General features: G+C 41.0%; 1 long non-coding RNA gene across 5 annotated transcripts in view; it reads right to left on the bottom strand.

Moving 5' to 3' along the window:
- Positions 1-9,684: 9,684 nt before the first annotated feature.
- LOC309639989 overlaps positions 9,685-25,873 on the bottom strand; it is a 73,048-nt gene continuing 56,859 nt past the window's right edge. For all 5 annotated transcript variants that reach the window (XR_014251961.1, XR_014251962.1, XR_014251963.1 and 2 more), the window contains one exon: positions 9,685-25,873. This exon is cut by the window's right edge. This is a non-coding gene — a long non-coding RNA (uncharacterized lncRNA).

The following is a 25,873-nucleotide window of genomic DNA, read 5'->3' as shown; positions in this document are numbered from 1 at the left end:
AAACAACATATTGTGTTGACGAAGACACGTACCCAGAGCAAGATTTTTTTCAGAGCATGTTCCCGACAAACACAATGTCCCGATAGCAGTTCCAAAAGCCTTAAAATAACAGGTGCTATCAGGGCCAGGGCCAGCAAGCTTCAGAGGCAGGGGTTCCATCAGCCCAGATTCTGTGGGGGGAGGCTTCTTTCCCACCAGCCTGAAGTCTCCCCTTTTCCCCTCAGGCTCAGTTCCACTCAGGCCCAACTGACTCTTGTCAAATAAGTCACTGCCTGCTGATCAACAATTGTGAGGGAGAAACTTCTAGCATTTATTGTTGGTAGAGTGAGTTAGCAAACCGGCAGATGATGAGCTCGCCAATGACACGCTAAAATGAAGATTTATTGTCCTCCCATTTCTCATCATATACTGACACTATGTAAGGGAATATGAAAGCTTGCACACACACACACACACACACACACACACACGCACGCATGCCTGAAGTCGGGAGATTGGGCTCTGCCATTTCTCTGCCTGTTACAAACTTCTCTGCCTGTATGATCTAGAACAGCAGTCCCCAACCGTTTTGGCACCAGGGATCAGTTTCATGGAAGACACTTTTTCCACAGGGAGGCAGGGGACTAGCGATGGTTCAGGCGGTAATGCGAGCAATGAGGGGGATGCCTCGGGCGGTAATGAAGGCGATGGGGAGCGATGGGGAGAGGCAGATGAAGCTTCGCTGGCTTGTCTGCCTGCCGCTCACCTCCTGCTGTGCAGCCCGGTTCCTAACAGGCCACAGACCGGTACCTGTCCGGGGCCTGGGGGTTAGGGACCCAGATCTAGAACACCTCCATCCATCTGAGACCTCGGTTTCCTCTTTTGTAAAATGAGGGGGTGGGATTAGATGACTGCTGGGGACCCAGCCGGCTCTAACAATTCAGTGACCAGGAGTGCAACTCACACCTTTTAGAGGACGATTCCTTTGGGGTGGGGCGGGGGGCGGTGATAAAAACAGCCCAAACATATAGGAGGTCTCTACAGTGGGGACAACGAAAGTGCTTGTTCCAGAACCCTAACCACCCCATTGATCCATTCTCACCCTCCCGACTGGGGTCAGCCCACGGCCAGTGCTGGGAAATCTCTTCTGGCATTTTCATTTGGCGACTTCCTCTTCAGAGCACCTTTCTGCCCTCATTCAAATCTTTTGATTAATATCTGAGTTCAATTAAAGTCGTTTAAGTAGTTAGCAGATAGTCACTGTGGAAGAAAGGTATGGAAATTTTCCTGGGAGAATTTTTAAGGGATGATTTAAGAGGCTGAGGTCTGTGAAAATTAGAATTATTCTACTGGAATTCCCCAGTCAAAGAGCCCATGTACCTCCCAGAAGGCTTCCGTGATTCCCATAGATGCCAAAAGGAAACTCACCAAGAAAGGAAGCCCAGCGACTTTTCTACCCAAATAAAGAACAGCTCTTGCAAAAATAGATATACCCCACTGTTCCAGTTATCTCTTGCTGCGCAAAAAGCTAACCCAAAATGTACTGGCTTAAAACAGCAACCATCTTATATTTCCCAAATATGTGGGTCAGGAATTCGAGCAGGGTGTGGCTGGGTGATTCTTCCATTTTCTGTGTTATCTGTAGAGGTCATTTAGTAATTCCTGGGGGAGGGGGGTTGGGGGGCGGGGTTGAAGGGGTCCAAGATGGCTTCTCTTGCACATCTGTTGCCTTGGCAACGATGGCTGGAAGGCTGGGCTCAGGTGGCACTGTTGACTGGAGCATCCACAGGAGACTTCTCCCAGTACAGGGGTCACAGGATAGTTGAACTTCTCACTCAGCTTCTCAGGGCTCCGGCAGAGAGTATTCCAAGAGGCCAAGTAGAAAGTAAAGCCTCTCATCATTTAGCCTCAGAGGTTCCAGAACATCACTTCCACTGCATTCTATTGATGAAGGAAGTCACTCAAGCCAACCCAGATTCAAGGGGTGATGGATTAAATTCCACCCCCTCAGTTGGAGGAGAAGCAAAAAATGTGTAGCTATCTTTAATCTACCACACCCACCCCACCCCTAAGAATAAAGTTTCCCACAGCAGGTCCAGTGGGAAATTTTCAGGTGCCTCATAAGATTGTCTGCCTCAGAGTTCAGGTACCCAATCAAGGACACAGAACTTTCACCTCCACGCCTATAACATTTAACCCAAATGCTGGTGACTTAACTCTAATGGCTAAATCCTGGAGTCTATTTTTCTCCTTGCCTCTTGACCCAATCTCTTCCTCACTCTCCTCACTCTTCTTCTACTTTCTGTACTAATAATAAATAATATGGTGTTTGTCTTAGTCCATTTGGGTTGCTATAACACATATACCATAGACTGAGTAGCTTAAACAACAAACATTTATTTCTCACAGCGTGGAGACTGGGAAGTCCAAGATCAAGACACTGGTTGATCCGGTATCTAGTGAGGATCCACTTCCTGTCTTGTAGGCACCTGCCTTCTTGCTTGAATCTTCACATGGTGGAGAGAATTAGATCATCATCCCTCTCGTGTCTCTTCGTATAAGGGCACTCATCCTATTTATTAGGGCTCCACCCTCATGGCCTAATGATCTGCTAAAGGCTGCAACTCCAAATACCATCACACTGGGAGTTAGGCTTCAACATATGAATTTCAGGGGGACACAAGCATTAGGTCTATAGCTGCATCCTTTTTAACCACAATGTAACACATGCTCTTTGTAGAAAATCTGAGATAACCTGGAGATAACCACAAGTAACATATCCTTCCATTCTTTCTTCTGTGCATACATATTTTATTTGTAGTTTACATTATTGGGATCACATTATATAGAGTTCATATCTCGCTTTTTAAATATACAATTCATGACCATTTCCTTAAGTGATCAAATACTATTTGCATTATTTTTAACGCTCACATACAATTCTACCACATGGAATATTGTATTTTATTTAACAGTTTTCTAATTGTAATTCATTCAGGTTGTTTTCAAATTCTGACTTTGATAAGTAGTACTCTGAACATTCTCACACATCAAACTTGTTCCACATTTTTAGTTATTTCTTTAAGGGAGATTCTGAGAGGTAGAATTCCTGAGTCAAATCCCCTACCTTGAAATCTTCCTTCCTTTGACTTCTGGGTCACTTTTTTCTTCAGGATTCCATTATCTCTTAGTTAATTGGTCCTTATCATCAGCCTTCATCTTTTCCTCTGCATATGGCTGGTCTCTCTTTCCATATGAGACCTGGAAAGAAAGGCCTAGGAGAGCTTAAAATCCTAGAAAAAGAAATAAAAAGATTATTTGCAACTGGCAAAAATGTATTCCTAATAAGCCCAAAGAAGTAAACACAAACATTAGCAAAGACTATTTAAAAGTTCAATAAAATGGTTATGAGAGCCATCTCCAAATTTCATTACCATATGTAAAAAGAAAATACAGTTAAAATAGTCTAATGGCCCTAAAATTAGGCCAAAAATATAACATGGTCGGGAATCAGCTAAGCAATTGGGGCAAAACACCATGTTCCTTAAAGTTGGAGGAAATATGGTGAAGATAAGAGTTCTCTCCAAATGCAAATAAGAGTTTTAACTCTATTCCAGTTAAAACTCTAATTGCATATTTTACAGAACTTAATATAATAAATGTAAAATTCATTTGGGAAAATAAAGAGAATACTTACAAAAAGAACAGTGAGAGACAACAAGCTTTACCTGATAATTGAGTTTATTATAATGCTGAAATAGTCAAAATAGTATTTGCGGGATTTGCTCTGAAACATAAGCCTAGACCAACAGAACAAAACAGAAATGGAACAGGTTCTGAAAGAAACATAAAACCTAATATGGAAGAAACCAAACAAAACAATGAACAGATATTCTTAAAATAATGGCATCTGTGGGGCTAGAGATCAATAAGTAGAAAAATTAATTGAACTCACACTTTAAATCAGGGATATTAAAGAATCAAAATTTTAAATTGTGAAGATTAACAAAAATAGAATACAGAAAGAGATGATTAAAGAAAGGGATTAATAAACATTTTTCAAGCTATAGAAGTACTTACCCTCCTCAGAAAGGACATTTTAAACAAACTCTTAGACGATCAGGGGAGGAGGCAGGAGAAGGCTATTCTATATGTCACTTTTATTTTTATTTTTTTTATATGTCACTTTTAAATGAGAGAATTTCTTATTTCATGATCTGAAAAGTTCTGGAAATTATCATACCTCTGGGTCCCTAGGAGCCATAGTTCCTTACTTTCAGGAGGATGGTATATATACGGAAGGGATAAAGCCTGCTCGTAGACTTTCCCCTGGTGACGGGGAACCGGTCCAACTTCAGGTACCAGTATCTGACACAGTCTTCGTGGCCAGCTTCGTGTCCAAAGCTTTCAATTCCAAGATAGAGTGGTTACTATCCCAGGAAAGAGCAGAGAGCAGCAAAGAGGTCTGTGGAGCTGCATTTCAGAAGAACTCAGGGAGGTAGAGAGCAATTGAGGGATCTGTCTGTAGATAACAGGGAGGTCTTGGAGGAAATTTATGCAACTGGGATTCAGATTCAGATTGTTTCTACACCATGCCTCTTATGAGATTCCAGAGGTGACCGTGAACCTCAGGGGCAGCTCAGATAGAAGAACCGTAATGGGAAGAGCATCCAACCATCATTAACCGCGTGCTGACTGGGTGTCATCCTGGAGAATGTGAGGGTGGAGGTGCCAGCGGTGCTGGGAGCCAGGCTGGATCACACCCAAGTTGATCCCAGCAGTAATTCTGTGCCTACCAGAAGGCAGAACATTAACCCTTGATCCATTTCCGTTATTGTTTGAAAAGGGGAGAGGAAAGTGGAAAAGATACCCTGCACCATTTCCCATCTCCACAGGCATCTTTAAAAATGCAACAGCTTCACCTATAAGAACAACAAATATTTTAGGAAACCTGTCTTTCTTTATGTATCAGATAGATCAGATACATTCTTACCACTGCGTGCTATAAGATGGGATTCCATTTTAAATACACACAGGGGAGCTGACATTAAAGGAACCCTTTGGTAAAACCATTTGGAAAGCAAATAATCACTGAATAAATCTGTCTCTAAATCTGGGTTTTCATATTCTAGATCGGATTTGCCTGAAGGAAGAGCTTTCTACAAATTTATCTTCTGTTCAAATTAGAATTCATCTGTATCCATGCAACCTTTAGAATATTACTTCTATAACAAGTCACCAAATGCATATGCTATAACAGTCCAACTCTGTCAATAACGTTAGCTCATTTTTTGCCTTTTTCCATACTTCAGAAAATGTAGCTCTCTTACTGAACAGAGGCATGTTCTGTTTCTTTGTAAAGGCTTAGGGCTTTACACAAAGAAAGATCCACATGGCAATTATTATGTAAAAAGCAGCTCAGTCTCACTAGTTATCAGAGAAATGCAAATTAGTGTCCCCTGGACACCTGTCTCTTCCAAGTTTAAGTTCTGGGCCGGGTGGCTGACAAGTTTGAGAAGAGAGACCTCAGGGCACCTCTCTTTAAGCAGAGCTATGCTTATATACCTTAATGGCAGACTGGGCAAAGCCTGTCGAAACAAATGCTCAGTAGTTTTAATTTGTGGAGAGGAAATGTTATTTGGAAAAATAAAGTTCTTAATGCTCTGCGATATTTGTACACTGTGGTAGGGCTCAGAGTGCTGCAGAAAGCACTTCGAGATGAGAAATCCAGCCATGTTATTAGTAATTCATTTGCTTTAGCACATATGGGAGATAATGCGTTCCTTGGCCCTGTGGTCCAGGTGGTCGGCTCTGCCAGCAATAATTTGGAAGCACTTTTGAGCAGAGGGCCACGTGGGCTGCTGCAGGGTGGCAAGGAGGCTGCCCTTCTGCTGCAGCTGCTAGAGCAGCTGGGATGGAGGCTTCCCATCCTTTTGTCTGGTTAAAGCAAATTTCCAGGTTCAACTGACAATAGTGAACCCTGCAGCCCAGACCCACCGAACGCATATGGGAACGCGCTTGGTCAGCCCTTCTCCGAGCAACAGCGCGTTTTCATTTTCAACATAAGACCTGATTGAACTCAGATCTCACATCATCTAAATGTCACATGGCGTCAGGCCCATAGGGTGGGGTGGGGCACAAGAGCCACATATTAAAATCTAGAGTGGATTCCTGTGCATTTTCAGCATATTCTGTGCAGGTTATAAAAATGAGCCCTCTAAAATAGGAGACAATATTGCTTAGTAAATTCACATGAAGCATGAATTTTACTTATTCGTCTCATTTAATTAGACTAATTAGGTAACCAATCTGTCAAACATCAATATTTACTCAATGTATCTTCAATTGTCAGTGGCAATGGAGGAGAGCAAAGATACTCAACACGTAGATAGCCAACAAATACTATTCATTGATTGATTACATACAAATCAGTGTTTAATCCAAGAAAATTTTGGATACATAGATATTCAACAAGTACTTTTCACTGATTATTATACAAATCAGTGGTTGATAAAAAAAAAAAATCACCCACTAGTTCATCTGCAGACTGAGCTTGCACGAAATGATGTCCCCTCACGGTTGGTGTGTCCTTCTTTTAATTGTTTTGCTCAGGCTGGTGCTGAAATGAGCTTGCATTTCTCAGTATGCACCAATTAACGCTACAGAGAAGTGGCCAGGAAGTGTGCTGCATGAGAAGAGGAATTGAATTTGGGATTAGCATTCGTACAGCATTTGCTGGGGGTGAGGGCAGAGGCAGCTGTTTTTTTCACCTATGTAGAAACCTGCTTTGCTCACACAATCGTAGCATTTTGATGCCAACATGCAAAAAAGTCCTTCATACATTCCCTTTTATCAGTTTCCCTAACAGGCAAGTGAAAGCTGTGATGTCACCGTTAAAATACCCTTTATGTGGTCACTGATTAATGGATCTGTCAGGGACCAGTGTTATCTGAGTGCCCATCAATCACCCCTATTGAAGGGCAGGATTGAAATCATGCTCGTCCATTGTCTAGCCAGAGGAGAGGAGGGAAGAATCCAGTCTCTTGATATGTCAACTCAGGATTCACCAGGATGGTGGTGCCAGCCCTTCCATGAAGTTTGCTCAGCCATCCTGCCGCCCTGATGTCCCCCTTCTGTGATCTCCTACCACATCCAGTGCTTTGCATCCCCTCTCAATGTTTATTGCTGTGGAATATTATTCTGTACTGGTTTCATGATCATTTATCTTCACTCATTCATTCAGTAGTGGGATAGACTGGATGGTCAGGCCTGTGAAGACATAATACTGGGCTGATATTTCAATGATGACTGTTGCCAATTGGGTTGCAGATTCTGGGATGCAGATTCTAGGATGGAGATTAGCAGACACAATGTTGATTAAGGAGTGCTCTTGGGATCGACACACATGGAATGGAGAGGAAGCAGCATTGGGCCGAGGGGGAAGCTGAGCCAGATGAAGTCCCACTGAAAGCCTCACTCAACCCCACAGGGGACCTGGGGCTGAGATGGCCTTCCAGAATTGCCCTGAGCTGGGGTCGGGGGGCAGGTATTTATGCCTCTGCATATAATCAGTCATTAAATGTGGGCTGTTTCGAAAAGGAAACATGACCTTGGGAGAGGCAGCTCCCTTCGGCTGAGGAAACTCCCAAGGGGGCTGACAGCTGAGGGCTGTGTCCGGGAAACGCTTTCAGCAGCTGGGGGAAATGTCCTTCACCTCTGAAGAGGGATCTCAGTGGTGTGACACAGCATCCACAAGAGTGAAATACCAATACATGGAGGGAGCATTCCAGATAGAGGGAACATTAAATACAACAGCCCCAAGACTGAATGCGTGCAAGCAATGGGAAGGAGAAATACAAAGACATTGAAGAGAATGTGGTGGAAGACAGGGAGTGGAGAGGCAGATGGGAGCTTCTGGGTTATGAGTTTTGTATTTATTCTGGTAGCAATGGGAGCTGTTTGAGGGCTGTAAGCAGGAGGGTAACAGGATTTATTTATTCTTTTAAAGACCACTCTGGCTGCCGGGTGTAAGCGGGGAAACAGTAAAGAGTGGTTGTAGCAGGTGGGGTGAGACCATAGTAACATGGATTAGGGTTATGGCAGTGAAGCTGGGGAGAAGTGGTCAAGTTTGGGATTTATCTTGGGGGTAGAGCCAACGGGTCTTGCTGATCAGTTGGATATAGGATCTGAGGTTAACAAGAGAACTCAAGATGGCTTGTAGGTTTGTAGGCTGCCCAACTGAGGAGGTGGTTGGAGGTTTAGGTGGGGAAGACTGAGAAAGAAATATTTTGGGTGTGAGAATGTGTGAGTGGAGGACAGAGGGACAAAGGAGAGTTAAGAATCGTTCTGATAATGCCATTTGCAGCAACATGGATGAACCTAGAGATTATCACACTAAGTGAAGTAAGTCAGACAGAGAAAGACAAATATCATGTGATATCACTTATATGTGGAGTCTTAAAAAAAAATGATACAAATGAACTTATTTACAGAAGAGAAATAGACTCAGACATAGAAAACAAACTTATGGTTACAAAAGGGGTAGAGAGGGATAAATTATATATATATATATATATATATATATATCTGAATCACTTTGCTGTACATCTGAAACTATCACAACATTGTAAATCAACTATAATTCAATTTTTAAAAATTTTAAAAATTAAAAAAGAAGCATTGTTCTGGCCACGGTAAATTTGAGATTTCCTGTCTTAGCCTTGGTTCCCCAGAAACAAATTCTGAGACAGGCGTCTGAGTGTAACAGTTTATTTGGGAGATGATCCAAGGAAACACAAGTAGGGAGGTAGGGAAGTGAGGTAGGGAAGAGAAGGCAGCCAATAGGGTGTATTTTATCAAGCAAGTTACCAATATATAGACAACTGGAGCTTAATATCACAGGGAACTCTGGAAAACAGTATAGAGCATGCATTTCACAATGGACCTACCCAAAAAGTAAGGATGCTAGAATGTTTGTCAGCCACTCCTATTAGTGCTCCTGGAACCATTAATTCCTTGCCACCTCCAGCCTGCTGCAAGCTTGAGCAGAGAAGGCTCTGACAGCCAGAGAAACTCCTCAGTCAAAGACACAGTAGCCAGAAGCCAGGCTGGTGGGCACTGAAATGGTAAGAGCTGAAGGGATCCTGGTAGGAAGGAAGAAACTCAGAGTCAAGGCCTAGTTAAGACACCAGATACCACAAGGAAGTGGAAGTATCCAAAGGAGCCAAGTGCAAGGGCCAATCTCATAGTTCAGTCTAGAGTCATAAAGTAAAGACAAGCAGCCACGTGAGGCAGTGGTTGGATCAGAGTGAAGCCCATGGGCAGAGCTTATTGGCACTGGCACATCTTTTGAAGGTGCCAAGTCAATATGAAGAGCAACTATCTGCAGTTCCAGAATCTCAGTGGATTGATTGGGATTGAGTGGATCATCAAATGATGTCAGAGTTGCTACTCTGGGGATCTTGCCTGAAGACTGATTAGGTGACTTTTTCAAGGTCGTCTATAGACCTGAGATTCTGTAAGTACCCCTCTTTTACAAACGCAGAAACTGGGATGCAAGAAAGATAAAGGTTTTTCTTAGACTCTAAAAGTTTGCTGGCTTGCCCTCTAGAGAATTGTGCACACGTAAAAGCTCATCTCAGTAATTTTTTCCGTGAAGGGGCTTGAGTATTTTATCAATATTCATGATAAATGATTTTTTTAAAAATTTTATTTATTTATTTATTTATTTACGGCTGTGTTGGGTCTTTGTTTCTGTGCGAGGGCTTTCTCTAGTTGCGGCAAGTGGGGACCACTCTTCATCGTGGTGCGCGGGCCTCTCATTATCGCGGCCTCTCTTGTTGCGGAGCACAGGCTCCAGACACGCAGGCTCAGCATTTGTGGCTCACGGGCCTAGTCACTCTGCGGCACGTGGGATCTTCCCAGACCAGGGCTCAAACCCGTGTCCCCTGCATTGGCAGGCAGATTCTCAACCACTGCGCCACCAGGGAAGCCCGATAAATGATTTTTAAAGATAATAAGCTTGTCAAAACATCTCAAACCTGAAGGTCACATTATTCAAAATTCTTTTCTTCTCGTATCATGCTTTAATTCTGTGTCATGACAGTCCAGCTCAAATTCCCCAGACAATAGTAATTACTCCATTACTTAATTGAGGTCCTAATCAATTAGGATCTATTGTCAAATGTAATCATCTATTTATTTTAAATGGGCTCTCTTTACTGAAGCCACAAGTACTAAATGGAAGAGTTGGGATTTTCCTACAAGAATAGTTGAATTTAACCTCTTATTGTTTTCCTTTCCCAGCCTTGGGGTCATCTTATGTTCTAGAACTAGTAACTATTTTCAAGGCATGGGTCTTTCTTAGACCAAAAAGAGTAAAAGCAATGCAATTTAAATATAAACAGCAATCCAATTCAGGAGATACTCCTCAAGCATCTCCATGACACCCTGGGATAGCTGCTATTTTCCTCTCAGCTCCAGCTCCTGATTTAGCAATCTCTATTAGTGTCCTTCGTGTTTGTTTGGCTTAACTTTGTTCTTGAAAAGTGTTTATGGTCCTGACCAAATAAACTCCACTCTTTAGGTTCTCATTAACTCCCAGTCAGGTGTTCTTATCCTGAAGCTCAGGGAACCCTGAGAATGCATAGGGCTAAGAATTTATAAGTTGGTTTCAAGGATTCCATGGACGATTTGAAATTATACAAAATTTGATGTGGCTCTGCATTTCGGCTTTTCTAGGGTAAAGGTCTTTCCACAGCTTCTTAAAGGGATAAATGACCTAAAACAAGGCTAACCACCATTTTGTTCTTCTTATCCCCATTTTTAAAAAGGTTTTGAAACCAAATCCCTCTAAAACCGAGTTCCCTTACCAAGTTCATGATTAATCCCTCTAGCCAAAACTTTATTCCCCTCCTTGTCCCCTCTGAGAGCAATCCTGTGCTAAATGAACACTGATCAACCGGAGTTAGATGACTAAAATTGCTGTAGTCGATAACATCACTAATGTACTAAAATTGCTATTACAGATGTCATCATTAACGTGCAAACTCAGGTTGTCTCTCCAGGGCAAGGTGAGCTCCTAGACCCCCAAGCCATGGACCATCTGGCCAGGGAGTCATAAACCGGAGACATCCTGACTCCCAAAACTATGATTAAGAAACATCACAAAAATGTCACAAGATGATGATTAACCCCAACCTCTTTGTTCTTCCCCTTTGAAAACCCTTAATTCAAAGCCCAAGTTGGAGTGAATGTGAAGCTCATCTCCTACTCCCTTGCTTGGTGCCCTGCTTATGCTGCAGCTGACTACCACTGTCAGTGCTTGGCTTTCTGTGCTCTGGGCACCCGAGCCCTTTGCTTGGTTACAGTTTCATACAAATAATTTTCCTGTGTTCAGTATTATCCCTTTAAACCAGCTCTTCGGGGCATCAGCTGGGCTGCCCCCCTTCACTGAACCATCCCAAACTAGCTTCTACAAATCTTCCTTTTGCATTCATACCAGATAACTCTCACTTATACTCCAAACCCACACAGTGAGGTAGAGAATTATTCCTCACTCTCTGATTCATAAAGTGTTTAATTTTTTTTTCTAGAATGGATATTATTAAGGGTTTGTCTTTGTCCTCATTTCCTCAGATAGCATTTCCTTCTGTTATTAATATAAGCAACAAAACACTGTAGTCTCACAACCTTGTCACCAAGTCAGATATTTTCAAATCATAGAGCAGTTGTTACAGACATTTTGAAATTAGTGTGCACTCATTACTACTTTTAAAATTCACAGTAGTTATTAAACTTGCTGCTAGATCTTGTTATTTAAGCACACATGTAACTGTTGTTCAAGAACAAAATTCAACTGAGTAAAATTTAACGATCTAATTGGCTTTGTTGAACCATTCGTGAGCCAGGCAGCATTCCATCTAGCAAGTAGAGGGGAGCTCCAAAGGGTGACAGAGAGGGAAAGATTTTAAAGGCAGGACAAAGAAGTTATAAACAGAAAAAAAGGATTATTTCAGATTATTTTCCCTTTTGGGGAAAAAGGGCTCATGTAAGGTGGGTTACCTCATCTTCCTGTGGGGGATGGAGAGGGCCCATGTGACAGATGACCTCATTGGTGCTGACCACAAAATTCCTGACTGACCAGTTAAGACTACATTTCTGGGGGAAGCTGAAGCTTCAATTAGATTAGGTATTAAGCCTTGGTTTGGTGGCATGGCCTAGCATGAGTAAGTTCATTTCAGGCCTGTGGGTTGTTTTTTCTTTTACTACTATATGACAAATGTATTTCTTGATGTCTTGTTAATTGTATTTCAGCATAAATGTTTTCCTTTATAATCCTAGGCATTTTATTTTATGCATTTAAAAATATTATTGTGAAAAAGGGCTCATGATACCAAAAAAGATAAGAATCTTAATTTGAAAAATAGGAGTTCCAGAAAGAAAACAAGGTATCAGAGAAAATTAAAGAAATGAAAGAAGAAAACATTTTCCAGAACTGAAGGACATTAATTTCCAGATTGAAGGGGGCCTGCATGTATTTAGACCAATAAATGAGAAAGATCCACATCAAAATCTAGGATCATGAAGATGCAGAACCTATGTGATAAAAATCCCCAAAATCTTCCAAAGAAGAAACGAAATAATATACAAAGAATTGGGAATCAAGAATTCATCAGATTTCTCATCTGCAGCACTGAAAGCCAGGAGACAATGGTGCAAAGCCTTCAAAATTCTAAAGGAAAATCATTTCCAGTCCAGAATTTTATATGCAACCAAATTATCCATCTTAAATGACAGTGAGTGTAGAATAAGAAAATTTTCAGATAATCCAGGAGTCAAGAAATTTGTCTCTTGCAAAAACACTGAAGCTTCTGCTGCAGCAAAATGAAGGAAGAAAGCACAAAAGCACAAGACATGGGATCCAGCAAACTGGTGATCCAACATGGGAAGAAATGAAACAAATTCCCAGGATTATGGTGAAGGGTGGTCCCAGGCTAGTATCTCTATAGCAGTCTTAGAGAGCAAGCAAGAGGGTGAAGGGTTGTCCCTAAGAACAAAAGCACATGCTAGTTTATATAAATGTTTGTTTATTTATATGTTTGTGTTTCAACATATTGGTAGAGTTCATCTTTGGCAGAGATTTGAGGATAAACTAGTGAGAGCTACTTTTTGTTTTTTCACATCTTTATTGGAGTATAATTGCTTTACAATGTTGTGTTAGTTTCTGCTGTATAACAAAGTGAATCAGCTATATGTATACATATATCCCCATATCCTCTCCCTCTTGCGTCTCCCTCCCACCCTCCCTATCCCACGCTTCTAGGTGGTCACAAAGCACCGAGCTGATATCCCTGTGCTATGCAGCTGCTTCCCACTAGCTATCTATTTTACACTTGGTAGTGTATATATGTCCATGCCACTCTCTCACTTTGTCCCAGCTTACCCTTCCCACTCCCTGTGTCCTCAAGTCCATTCTCTATGTTTTTTAAAACAAAACAAACAAAAAAAGAGAAAAGGAGAACGCTGTAGTTTTAAAAATTATTTAGAAATCTGGAGGTTAAATACACAAAGAAACAGCTGAGAGAGTGATTGAATGGAATAGGACAGGGTTTCTCAACCTTGGCATTATCAATATTTTGGACCAGATAATTCTGTGTTGTAAGAGGCTGTCCCATCTTTGGCTTCTACCTACTATATGCCATTAGTATCCCCCCTCTTAATCATGACAATCAGAAATGTCTCCAGACATTACCGATGTTCCTGGGGAGTAAAATCACCCCTGATGAGAACAGAAATAGGGAAGAGAAAGGAGGAGTGTTTTTGTTATAAGCCTTGTGAAACTATTAGATTATTTAAGTTCACTTAAATGATCATTTACTACTATGATAAAAATCAAAATTAAACTTAAAAAGTCAATAGTATTCACAGATACCAATGATAATCAATTAGACAATATATTTAGGGGGAAAAAAGATATTGTTGACAATCGCAGTGAAAGTTATAAGGTCCCTAGGAATAAATCTCAAACAAAGATAACAAAATTGTAATGGAAAAAAAAATTATACCCATAATTAACTGATGCAAAAAAGCCTAAGTGAAGATACACCATGCTCATATATGAGAAGATAGAACTTCGTAAAGATGGAAACCCTTCCCGAAGTAATATATAAATTAAATTGAGTTCCAATAATAATCTCCACAGGATTTTCCCTGGCTCTGACAAGCTGATCTTAAAATCCAGAAGGAAGAGGAAAGGGTTAGAAATATAGAATTAATGGAAGAGAACAGAGACAAATCTACTCATATATGAAACTCGGTTTGCAGCAGAGAAGGAATTACAAATCCTTGGAAAATGGATGGCCCATTCAATAAACAGCCCCAGGAGAATCATCTATCCATGTGAAGAAGTAAAATTGGATCGCTATCACGTATAGAAATCAATTCCAGGTACATAAAAAGCCTAAATCTCAAAAACAAAATTATAGATGAGTATATAGGAAAATATCTCAACAACATATGAGAACACAAATCCTAATGGAAATCATTAATATATTTGACTAAATTAAAAATTTAAATTTCTTACAATCATAATACATAGAAAATACATAGAAAAGACAGGCATTCTGGAAGAAGCCACTATAATGCATTAAGTGACATAGGATTAGTATCCAGTGCATTTAAAGAACTTCTACAGATCAATAAGATAAGGATAAACTTATCTGAAGAGAATGCATAGGAATAAGCAGGTCATTCTAGAAGGGGGAAATATGAATAGTCAATAAGCCTATGAAATAGGGCTTCCCCTCATTAGTCTACAGGGAAACGCAAATTAAGTCACAATAATCTATTGTTTCATACTTATCAGGCCTTGATTCAGTTCTGATATCCATTTCCTCCCCCATGTCTCAGGTAAATCATGATTGAAGGCAATCACACCTAACAAGCCATGAAGCCATGTCTGCTGTGTGGTTCTGGGAAAGCTTCTTCACTCTGAAAAGAAAAGATATCCATGCAAGTAACAGTCTTGGATATTGTGGGGTCTGCCAGCAATGCCTGGAGCTATGGCAGCCATCTTATGAGTGTGAGTAGAGTGAGCTCGAAGTGAAGACACTGAAGATAACACAGGAGAAAAATGGAAGAAACCTGGTCCTTAATGACATTGTTGAGCAGCTGAATTAACTAACCCTAGAACAGCCAAACCAGATTTTGGGAGGTTTGTGGTGTGTGTGTGTGTGTGTGAGAGAGAGAGAGAGAGAGAGAGAGAGAGAACAAATTCCCTATTGTTGAAGACATTTTTAGTTTGGCTTTCTAATACTTGCAGCTTAAATCATCCTAAAATGACCCTGCAGTTTAGGGTCATCTTTGACCCTAAACTGCAAACTACTCAAGGAAAGGGGTGTGTCTTGTTTACTTTTATCTTCTGCACTTAAAACACTGCTAAACAGAGGTTCAAAAATTCCTTATTGAATAAATGAGAGACTTTGTAGTCAGGATGGCTCTGGACAGAATGGTAAAGTAATGAATGTTTTTATATTCCTCTTTCTTGGTCCCCTCTTCTCCTTCATCCTTCCCCATCCACACGCTCCCACCATGCCCACAAGAACTCCCCAAATTTCTTCTCATGCAAAATGACAGGGAATAAAATTGTTCTCCCCTCTTCCATGCCTCTTATCAAAAACACACCTCTTGTATTCCCATTCCCACCAGAGTCCCACTAACTACAATGGTTAATATCATCAACCGATTGTACCAAAATGATTAATTCCTTTATTTAGATTCTACCCAGATCACATTTTCATTTTTACAGCTATCTACCCTTAACCAAAGAGGAAGCCAGTGATGGAAAGATGGAGCCCAAAGTTAGTGAGTAAGATATTGGGGGTATCAGGGTATTTTTCCAGCGCCTCTTGGCACCCATCACGTAGGCAGCCGTGCCTGTCACTCACTACCTTCCCTGTGGAGCCCACCCCACACATGTCAGCTGGAACTCATGGAGGAGGGAGTAACGTAGAAACTCCACAAGAACCCTCGTGTGGATGAGTCAGGCCGAGCTCATGCTACACCCCAGTTGGTGGAACACTGGCATGTTTCTTCTCCGAGAGAAGCTGAATATGAGTTAATTATTCTTCTAATCTGGGCCAACACTTGAACCATGGCTAACCGGTTGCCCAACTTTAATTGGCACCATCACTGGGAGTTTCTAGGAAGGCCCATAACATAAAATACGGGTGAACAGTGCCCCCAGAAGTTGTGTGAGGGTAGGCTACTAGTTCGGACTCAACAAACAATTAGGACACATGAGGTGGGCTTGAGATGATCTCTCCTCACTTGGTGGGTAGGAGAACTCTTCAGAAACTTCCAGTGCAGGCTCTTGCCAGCAGTGCTTTTGTGGTGAGCAGGAGGGAGATGGAAGCCATACAGAGTAGAGACCGGTGCCAGGAAACATCCTTCTAAGGCAGTGGAGCTCAACCCTGGCTGCATAATGGAATCACCTGGGACAGAAAACACTGATACCTGCACCTGATGTAATTGGTCTGGCATGCAAACTGGGCATCTGGGAAATTGGAATGTTCCCCAGGCGAGCCAGTGAGCGGCCAGGGTTGAGAATCACTGCTCCCAGGCTACCTTGGCTTGCACCCCAGGGGCCAGTCCATGGCCTGTTAGGAACGGGGCCGCACAGCAGGAGGTGAGTGGCAGGTGAGCGGTGGGCGGGCGAGCTAGCAAACCGTCATCTGTAGTTACAGCCCGTCCCCATTGCTCTCATTACCACCTGAGCTCCGCCTCCTGTCAGCATGATGGTGAGTTGTACGATTGTTTCATTATATATTACAATGTAATAATAATAGAAATAAAGAGCACAATAAATGTAATGCACTTGAATCATCCCGAAACTGTACCTCCGCCCCCGTTCGTGAAAAAATTGTCTTCCACGAAACTGGTCCCTGGTGCCAAAAAGGTTGGGGACTGCTGTGTTAAAGGTTGAAATGGGTTGTTTTAGGGACCTTTTATAAGAAACTTTTATTTTATAAGAAACTTTTTTGGGGGCTAGTTTAAGATATTCATACCTGGGCAAGAAAATTGTATAATATGTCATAGATTTTCCCACATCTTTGACTCTAAGAATGCTACACATACAATTTCTGTTGCCCTCTGTGTTTCTCTCCGTAATGCATTTAGTATGTGGGAATCTATACAAGTGTTTGTACGTGTGTGGGTCTGAATGCGCCTGAATGCTCTTTGAAACCAGCATTTACAGCCAACTGCAATAGAATCTCAACATATTTTCTCCAGGATTATGCCTTTACATCAATAGATATCAAACCTTTTGTGTTTTAAAGCAGATTAACAAAATCTTGCACAAACTTCATAAGATAGATATTTAATTATGAGTTAGTAATTTTTATTTATAATAAAGGTGATCAGTGAGGAGATTAAGGGTATTTTGATGAATACAAAAACAATTTAATTTTTTATTTGGAAGAAAATGTCAACCTTGCAAAAGGAAAAATACAGAGAATACTGGTAAATCATTTTCTATGATTCACCTATTATAAATATTATACCCTATTTGCTTTGTCATTTTCTCCCATTCTCTCCCCCCACCTGCCCCCCCGACACACAAATAATTTCTTTCTGAAGGATTTGAGGACAGGTTATATATAGGGGTGACCCCTTTATCTGTAAATACTTCAATGTGTTCCCAAGGATAGGGGTATTCTATTAAACAGTCATAATACATTTCTCAACTTGATAAACCTACATCGATTCAATACCCTACCGTCCTTGCTCTAATTTTGTCAGTTAACCTAATAATGTCCTTTATGACATCTCCCCCTCCACTACACGATCCAGTCCAGGGTCAGTTATTTCATTTAGTTTTTATGTCTTTAGCCTCCTTTAATGTGGAGTATTTCCATTGTCTTTGTCTTTTACACCATTAACATTTTTAAAGAATTCAGTTCCCCCTATGTCTTTTTTTAAAAAAATAGGACACTCCTCATTTTGGGTTTGTCTGATGTTTCTGTGGAGATAGATGCAGGTTATGTACCCTTGGCCAGAGCACTGCACAGAAGATGTTGTGACCTTCTCAGAGCATCCTATGTGGAAGTACGTGATACCCATCTGTTCCTCATCAGTGATGTTCATTTTGATCGCTCAGTCTAGGTATTGCCTGATGTTTCCACTGTATGATAACTTCTTTCTTCCTCCCTTGTAACTAAGACACCTTCTCTGGGGAGACACTTTAAGACCATACGAATATTCTGCTCCTCATCAAAAGGTTCCTCTAGATTTAGCATTCATTCATGATTCTTGCCTGTTCCAGTCTTTACCTAGGTGTTTGCAAAATGATGATTTGGGGAAGACATGTTTAATTCCAATACTCCCTCCACATTTATCAGTTGGTCTGTAGCCCTGGTAAACAAAAGAGAGGCCCCTCCCCCTTCTCTCCTATCTATCTATCTGTCTATCTATCCATCCATCCATCCACCTGTCTGTTAGCTGTATGTATGAATTGACGAATTCCTATTTTTTTCAATGGTTTATAAATTGTTATTGTGTTTAATCATTTCAGTGTTTGGATTGTGTCAGATTTGGCTAGTGGGAGACCCTTCAAGCTGGCTTCTGTATCCCCGTGATACGCCCCTCACTGTTTGGAGTATTTCCTTATTTTCTGGCTAAAGAAATGTTCCAGGCTGGTTCAGCTCTCAGGCTCTGTCAAGCTCTGGGCCAGTACCTCAGGAGGCCATGTGCTTTCAGACAGTCATCCTTGAACTTTTCGAGGTCCTCCTCTGGCTCCTGGGACCTGCCGGAGCCAGCAGTGTTATGTGGGTGGGGCACCCTGTCTCATTATTTCCCTTCAATGCCCTTTCCCAACTTCAGTCTGCCCTCCCCTTATTTCCTTCAGGAGATCACTCCAGATTGGGCCAGCAGCATGGCGCTGACGTGCTGATTTGGGGTGACTCTCACTCATTTGGACACAGGATGAGAACAGGGCTCTGGGCTGCCTACTGTCCACTGCAGGCCCCTGGACTTGAGCCTGAGTATGGCCCTGGGTTTCAGCTCTCACCTGTCCATGTTTTGATCTACAGCACGCGGGCCTTGCCTCTCCCTGAAGAGGGTTTTTGAGACCCTTGCTCTGTAATCAGTTAGTTGAACTGCACAGTCTGAGAGAACAGCCCCCCCACAAGACTCCCATCCCTTCTGCCACTAGCTGCAAGTTTTGGAGGTGCTCCCAACATCACCCTCAGGTTTGATCATTCAATAGAAGGGCTCACAGAATTCACCAAAAACTGTTACATTCACAGTTACGGTTTATTACAGGGAAAGGATTCAAATTAAAGTCAGTGAAGGGAAGAGGCATGTAGGACAGGGCCCAGGAGGGGTCCAAATGCAGAGTCCTGGTCTCCCTGTGGAGTCACGGACAGCGCGGCCTCCTCCCAGCCACAGCGTGTGACAATATACAGAGACTGCTGACCAGGGAAACTCACTTGAGCCTTTGGTGTTTAGAGTTTTTATTGGGGCTCAAGCATCTCCTGCCCACGTGACTGACCTTTAGTCTCCAGCCTTCCTGGAAGCTGGGCTAATACCTTTAGCCTCTAGTTCCTCTCAGATCAGAGCTGATATGGCATGGCACAAAGCCTCCTTCATAGGTCACACTGCTGGATTGTCTGGCCAAGGCTCCCAGGCAGATAAAGACATCCCATCAGGCAGGACATTCCAGGGGCCGGGAGATCACCTCCCAGTAGCCGAGGGTAAAGGCCAGCCCTCTCTTTGCTTAAAGTGAATTCTTCACTCCACACTCCACAATGCCAATGAGCCTTTCCATTCTGTGTTGTTTCTTGCCCTCCAGGTGAGTCTTAAGCTGTGCTCGAGGCGGGATACACATTTCTTGCATAAATGGTACTGCTCTTTTCACTCTACCCATGAGCTCCTCCTGTGTCCTCCCTGCACTTGGTGGTGTGTGTAAGGCAGGGGTGGTCATTGAAAGAGAGTGAATTCCAGGACTGCAGTGATTAAGGCCTGGGGAGTTCAAAAGATGACATGGTTGGAAGACATGTTATTCCACATTTAGGCTGTAAAATTCAGAATGGAAAATTTAACATGTCCAGAAAAGAGTTAGTCTATGTTTCCTGCATACTTTGGGCATCATGAAAATGATCCACAAAGCACAGTAACGACCTTTGATTGAGTCACTGCAAGTCTGCATTCACGGGCTGCTCAATGGGTGATGCAGTATCATGAGTAAATGGTACTAGAGACCTGCAGAGGCAAGAAGATCTGTATTGTTTCAATAGGAACAGGTTCTGAAGCGCCATGGCATTGTGAGTAATAAAAGTGTTGCTACCTTTTATTTCGTGGTGAGAGATATAAATGTAGCCCAGGATAGTGCTTTTGACAGTAAAGTACAGGAAGGGATGATGCCTGGACACCAGGAAGAGACCCCACGGGTAGTGTTTGAACAGTCAACACATAGTTAATAACTTCTCTATCAGTTAGTCTGAACATTTAGTGATAAATCCTGTATGTGATCATATAACGATAAATCCTATATGTTCTCGTGAGTTTTGTGATACATTTTCTAATCAAAATTTTTATATAGGCAGAAAGCCTGCAGAAATGATTTGCTTGGTGTCCCACATACCCAGGGGCAGCCCTCTTCCTGGCCCACCTTGTACCTAACCTGCTCCAGTCCCTGGAAAAATCAGTCTTTTCTCCACGGAACCTGTTTCACGGTACCAGAGACCAAGATCTAGGAATTAGTTAGCTGAGCCTGATGAACATACAACTTTGAACTTGGGAGTTATGGTTAACAGTGTCAGTCTTTTATCAGCCTCACCATCTGTAGTGGATAATTGTCATTTGCGGCAGTCCAATATCCAACCCTCTCTACTTTCTATTACTACCCCACCTTTCATGAGGTGCCTCTGTTGTGTACACTTGTGGGAGTTGGTGACTTTATCACTATGGAAATGAAAGGAGCCATATGCCCCTCGTTAACCTGAACAGAATCACATGACTTAGCCTCAGCCAATTGGGTGTTTTCCTCTGGGAATTTAAATCTTGAGCAAGTATCACAGGAACGTAGATTGTTGGAGGTGATCCCAGTGGCAATGGTGTGCAGTGGAATTTCTGCTTGGGTTCCTGTTGTCTCACCTTCCTGAATTCCCTTGGCTTTTGACTGTTTCCCAAGGTAAATTTCATCATCTCCCTGTTGATTTGCTGAGCCCCCAGTATTCTTGCAATAGATATCGCTTTACAATTTTCATATAAGATAGCCAGGATTGATTTTGTTTCTTAAGAAAAACAATGAATACTGACTGAATCGGAATACTGTGTATTTCTGAGTTTGTTGTTGTTGCTGTTGTTTGGTATCAAGAAAAATTTGATTCAGTTAAGTTTTTGCAAATGGGAAAAATTTAACAGCTTGTTTTGCAACCTCAGGATACACTTACGGAAAGTTTGCCAGAAGCTTGAGAGTAGAGGTATAGGAAATTTCCATTTTGAAGTCAAAGCATGTAAAATATCTAAGAACAACTCATAATCCTTTTGGTGATTGTTTAATTTTGAATGTGTTAATAGACAGCTTTCTCAACCACTCACAATTTTTGCTGTTCATAGAAAATACTTTCCAAGTATAACATTATGAAATGTTCAGTGATACAAAGAAAAAGAAACTCAAAAATCTCAGTGCTCATTCCTGACACTTATTTACTCAAAGTTTTAAAAGAACCAAATTTATTTTGAATTGCATATTAGGGATAAACTTTATTTCATTTTTATTCTTGGTGCCTTATTTACATGTTATTTACATAAGTATATTAATAAAGAAACTGAGGTCAGCACAAAACAGGTTAATCTTTTGGCACAGTTAACACATTGGCAGTCTCCATTATGTTTAAATTTGTTCCTATCACGTTGGAGTATATGTGAGTGTGTGCTTTGACAGTTCTAAAAAAAACGAGTTTTTTCTTCCAGTTTTATTGAAATATCATTGACATAACAGGACTGTGTAAATTTAAGATGTACAGCATAATGATTTGACTTACATACATCATGAAACGATGACCACGATGAGTTCCGTGAACGTCCATCATCTCGTAGAGATACAAAATCAAAGAAATAGAGAAAAGTATTTTTTTCCCTGTGACGAGAATTCTTCAGATTTACTCTCTTAACTTTCATATATAACACACAGCAGTGTTCATTATGCTTATCATGTTGTATATTACATCCCTAGTACTTATTTATCTTATAACTGTAAGTTGGTACCTTTTGATTTTTCACCTAATTTCCCCCCTCTCCCCACCCCCGCCTCTGGTAACCACAAATCTGATGTTTTTCTATGACTTTTTTTGTTTGTGAAGTATTATTGACCTATAACACTACGTTAGTTCCTGTTACACAACATAGTGATTTGCTATGTCTATAAATCTCAAAATGATCACCATGATAAGTCTAGTTATGATTTGTCACCATACAAACATATTACATAATTAGTGACTATATTCCCCACACTGTACATTTTATATTCATGACTCATTTATTTTGCAGCTGGAAGTTTGTGCCTCTTAATCTCCCTCACCTATTTCCCTCCTTCCCCCAACCCACTCCCTCTAGCAACCACCTGTTCTCTGTATCTATGACTCTGTTTCTGTTTGATTCTGTTTGTTCATTTGTTTTATGTTGCAGATTCCACGTATAAGTGAAATCATACAGTATTTGTCTTTCTCTGTCTGACCTATTTCACTTAGCATGATGCCCTCTAGGTCCATTCGTGTTGTTGCAAATGGCAAGAGTTCATTCTTTTTTATGGTTGAGTAATATTCCATTGTCTATATGTACACCACTTCCTCTTTATCCGTTCATCTATTGATAGGCACTTAGGTTGCTTCCATATCTTGGCTTTGTAAATAATGCTGCAATGAACATAGGGGCACATATATTTTTTTAAATTCATGTTTTTGTTTTCTTTGGAGTGGAATTGCTTCATCATACACTAGTTCTATTTTCAATTTTTTGAGGAACTTCCACACTGTTTCCCATATTGGTTGCTCCAATTTACATTCCCCCTAACAGTGCACAAGGGTTCCCTTTTCTTCACGTCCTCACACCAACACTTGTTATTTGTATTTTTTTTTGATAATAGCCATTCTGACAGGTGTGAAGCAATATCTCATTGTGGTTTTGATTTGCATTTCCCTGATGATTAGTAATGTTGAGCATCTTTTTATGTGCTTATTGGTCATCTTATGTCTTCTTTGGAAAACTGTCTATTCAGATCCTCTGCCCATTTTTTAATCAGGTTGCTTGTTTTTTTTGATGTTCAGTTATAAGAGTTCTTTATATATATATATATATATATATTTTTTTTTTTAGGTTTTTTTAAAAAATAGATCTTTATTGGAGTATAATTGCTTCACAATACTGTGTTAGTTTCTGTTGCACAACAAAGCCAATCAGGAATATGCATACACGTCCCCATATCCCCTCCCTCTTGAGCTTCCCTCCCATCCTCCCTACCCCACCCCTCTAGATCATCACAAAGCACCGAGCTGATTTCCCTGTGCTATGCTGCTGCTTACCACCAGCCAACTATTTTACATTCCGTAGTGTATATGTGTTGATGCTACTCTCACTTCGCCCCAGCTTCACCCTCCAACCCCATGTCCTCAAGTCCATTTTCTATGTCTACCTCTTTTTTCCTGCCCTGCAACTAGGTTCATCAGTACCTTTTTTTTTCCTTTAGATTCCATATATATGCATTAGCATACGGTATCTGTTTTTCTCTTTCTGACTTAACATCACTCTGTATGACAGACTCTAGGTCCATCCACCTCACTACAAATAACTCAATTTCATTTCTTTTTATGGCTGAGTAATATTCCATTGTGTATATGTGCCACAACTTCTTTATCCATTCATCTGTCGATGGACATTTAGGTTGGTTCCATGTCCTGGCTATTGTAAATAGTGTTGCAATGAACATTGTGGTACATGTCTATTTTTGAATTATGGTTTTCTCAGGGTACATGCCCAGTAGTGGGATTGCTGTGTCATATGGTAGTTCTATTTTTAGTTTTTTAAGGAACCTCCATACTGTTTTCCATAGTGGTTGTATCAATTTACATTCCTACCAACAGTGCAAGAGGGTTCCCTTTTCACCACACCCTTTCCAGCATTTATTGTTTCTAGATTTTTTGATAATGGCCATTCTGACCAGTGTGAGGTGATACCTCATGGTAGTTTTGATTTGCATTTCTCTAATAATTAGTGATGTTGAGCATCTTTTCATGTGCCTCTTGGCCATCTGTATGTCTTCCTTGGAGAAATGTCTATTTAGGTCTTCCACCAATTTTTTAAAACTGGATTATTTGTTTCTTTGCTCTTGAGCTCCATGAGCTGTTTGTATATTTTGGAGATTAATCCTTTGTCTGTGTTTCATTTGCAAATATTTTCTCCCAGTCTGAGGGCTGTCTTTTTGTCTTGTTTATGGTTTCCTTTGCTGTGCAAAAGCTTTTAAGTTTAATTAAGTCCCATTTGTTTCTTTTTATTTCCGTTACTCTAGGAGGTGGGTCAAAAAAGATCTTGCTGTGGTTTATGTCAAAGAGTGTTTTTCCTATGTTTTCCTCTAAGAGTTTTATAGTGTCTGGTCTTACATTTAAGTCTTTAATCCATTTGGAGTTTATTTTTGTGTATGGTGTTAGGGAGTGTTCTAATTTCATTCTTTTCCATGTAGCTGTCCAGTTTTCCCAGCACCACTTATTGAAGAGGCTGTCTTTTCTCCATTGTATGTTCTTGCCTCCTCTGTCGTAAATTAGGTGCCCATATGTGCGTGGGTTTATCTCTGGGCATTCTATCTTGTACCATTGATCTATATTTCTGTTTTTGTGCCAGTTCCATACTGTCTTGATTACTGTAGCTTTGTGGTATAGTTTGAAGTTGGGGAGCCTGATTCCTCCAACTCCGTTTTTCTTTCTCAAGATTGCTTTGGCTATTCAGGGTCTTTTGTGTTTCCATATGAATTGTAAAATTTTTTGTTCTAATTCTGTGAAGAACGCCATTGGTGGTTTGATAGAGATTGCATTGAATCTGTAGACTGCTTTGGGTAGAATAGTCATTTTCACAATATTGATTCTTCCAATCTAAGAACATGGTATATTTCTCCATCTGTTTATGTCATCTTTGATTTCTTACATCAGTATTTTATAGTTTTCTTTTTTTTTTAAATTAAATGTATTTATTTATTTATTTATTTTTGGCTGTGTTGGGTTTTCGTTGCTGCTTGCAGGCTTTCTCTAGTTGTGGTGAGTGGGGGCTACTCTTCGTTGTGGTGCGCAGGTTTCTCATTGCGGTGGCTTCTCTTGTTGTGCAGCATGGGCTCTAGGCGCACGGGCTTCAGTAGTTGTGGCACATGGGCTCAGTAGTTGTGGCTCGCAGGCTCTACAGTGCAGGCTCAGTAGTTGTGGCGCATGGGCTTAGTTGCTCCACGGCATGTGGGATCTTCCCGGACCAGGGCTCAAACCCATGTCCCCTGCATTGGCAAGCAGATTCTTAACCACTGTGCCACTAGGGATGTCCCAGTGTTTTATAGTTTTCTGAGTACAAGTCTTTTGCCTCCTTAGGCAGGTTTATTCCTAGGTATTTTATTCTTTTTGTTGCATTGGTAAATGGGAGTGTTTCCTTAATTTCTCTTTCTGATTTTTCATTGTTGGTGTATAGGAATGCCAGAGATTTCTGTGCATTAATTTTGTATCCTGCAACCTCACCAAATTCATTGATTAGTTCTAGTAGTTTTCTGGTGGTATCTTTAGGATTTTCTATGTATAGTATCATGTCATCGGCAAACAGTGACAATTTTACTTCTTCTTTTCCGATTTGTATTCCTTTTATT

Source organism: Balaenoptera physalus, assembly GCF_965194825.1.
Source record: "Balaenoptera physalus genome assembly, chromosome: 12".
Lineage (NCBI taxonomy): Eukaryota > Metazoa > Chordata > Mammalia > Artiodactyla > Balaenopteridae > Balaenoptera > Balaenoptera physalus.
Note: the sequence above shows the minus strand (reverse complement) of the source record. Positions and strands in the feature narration are given on the sequence as shown.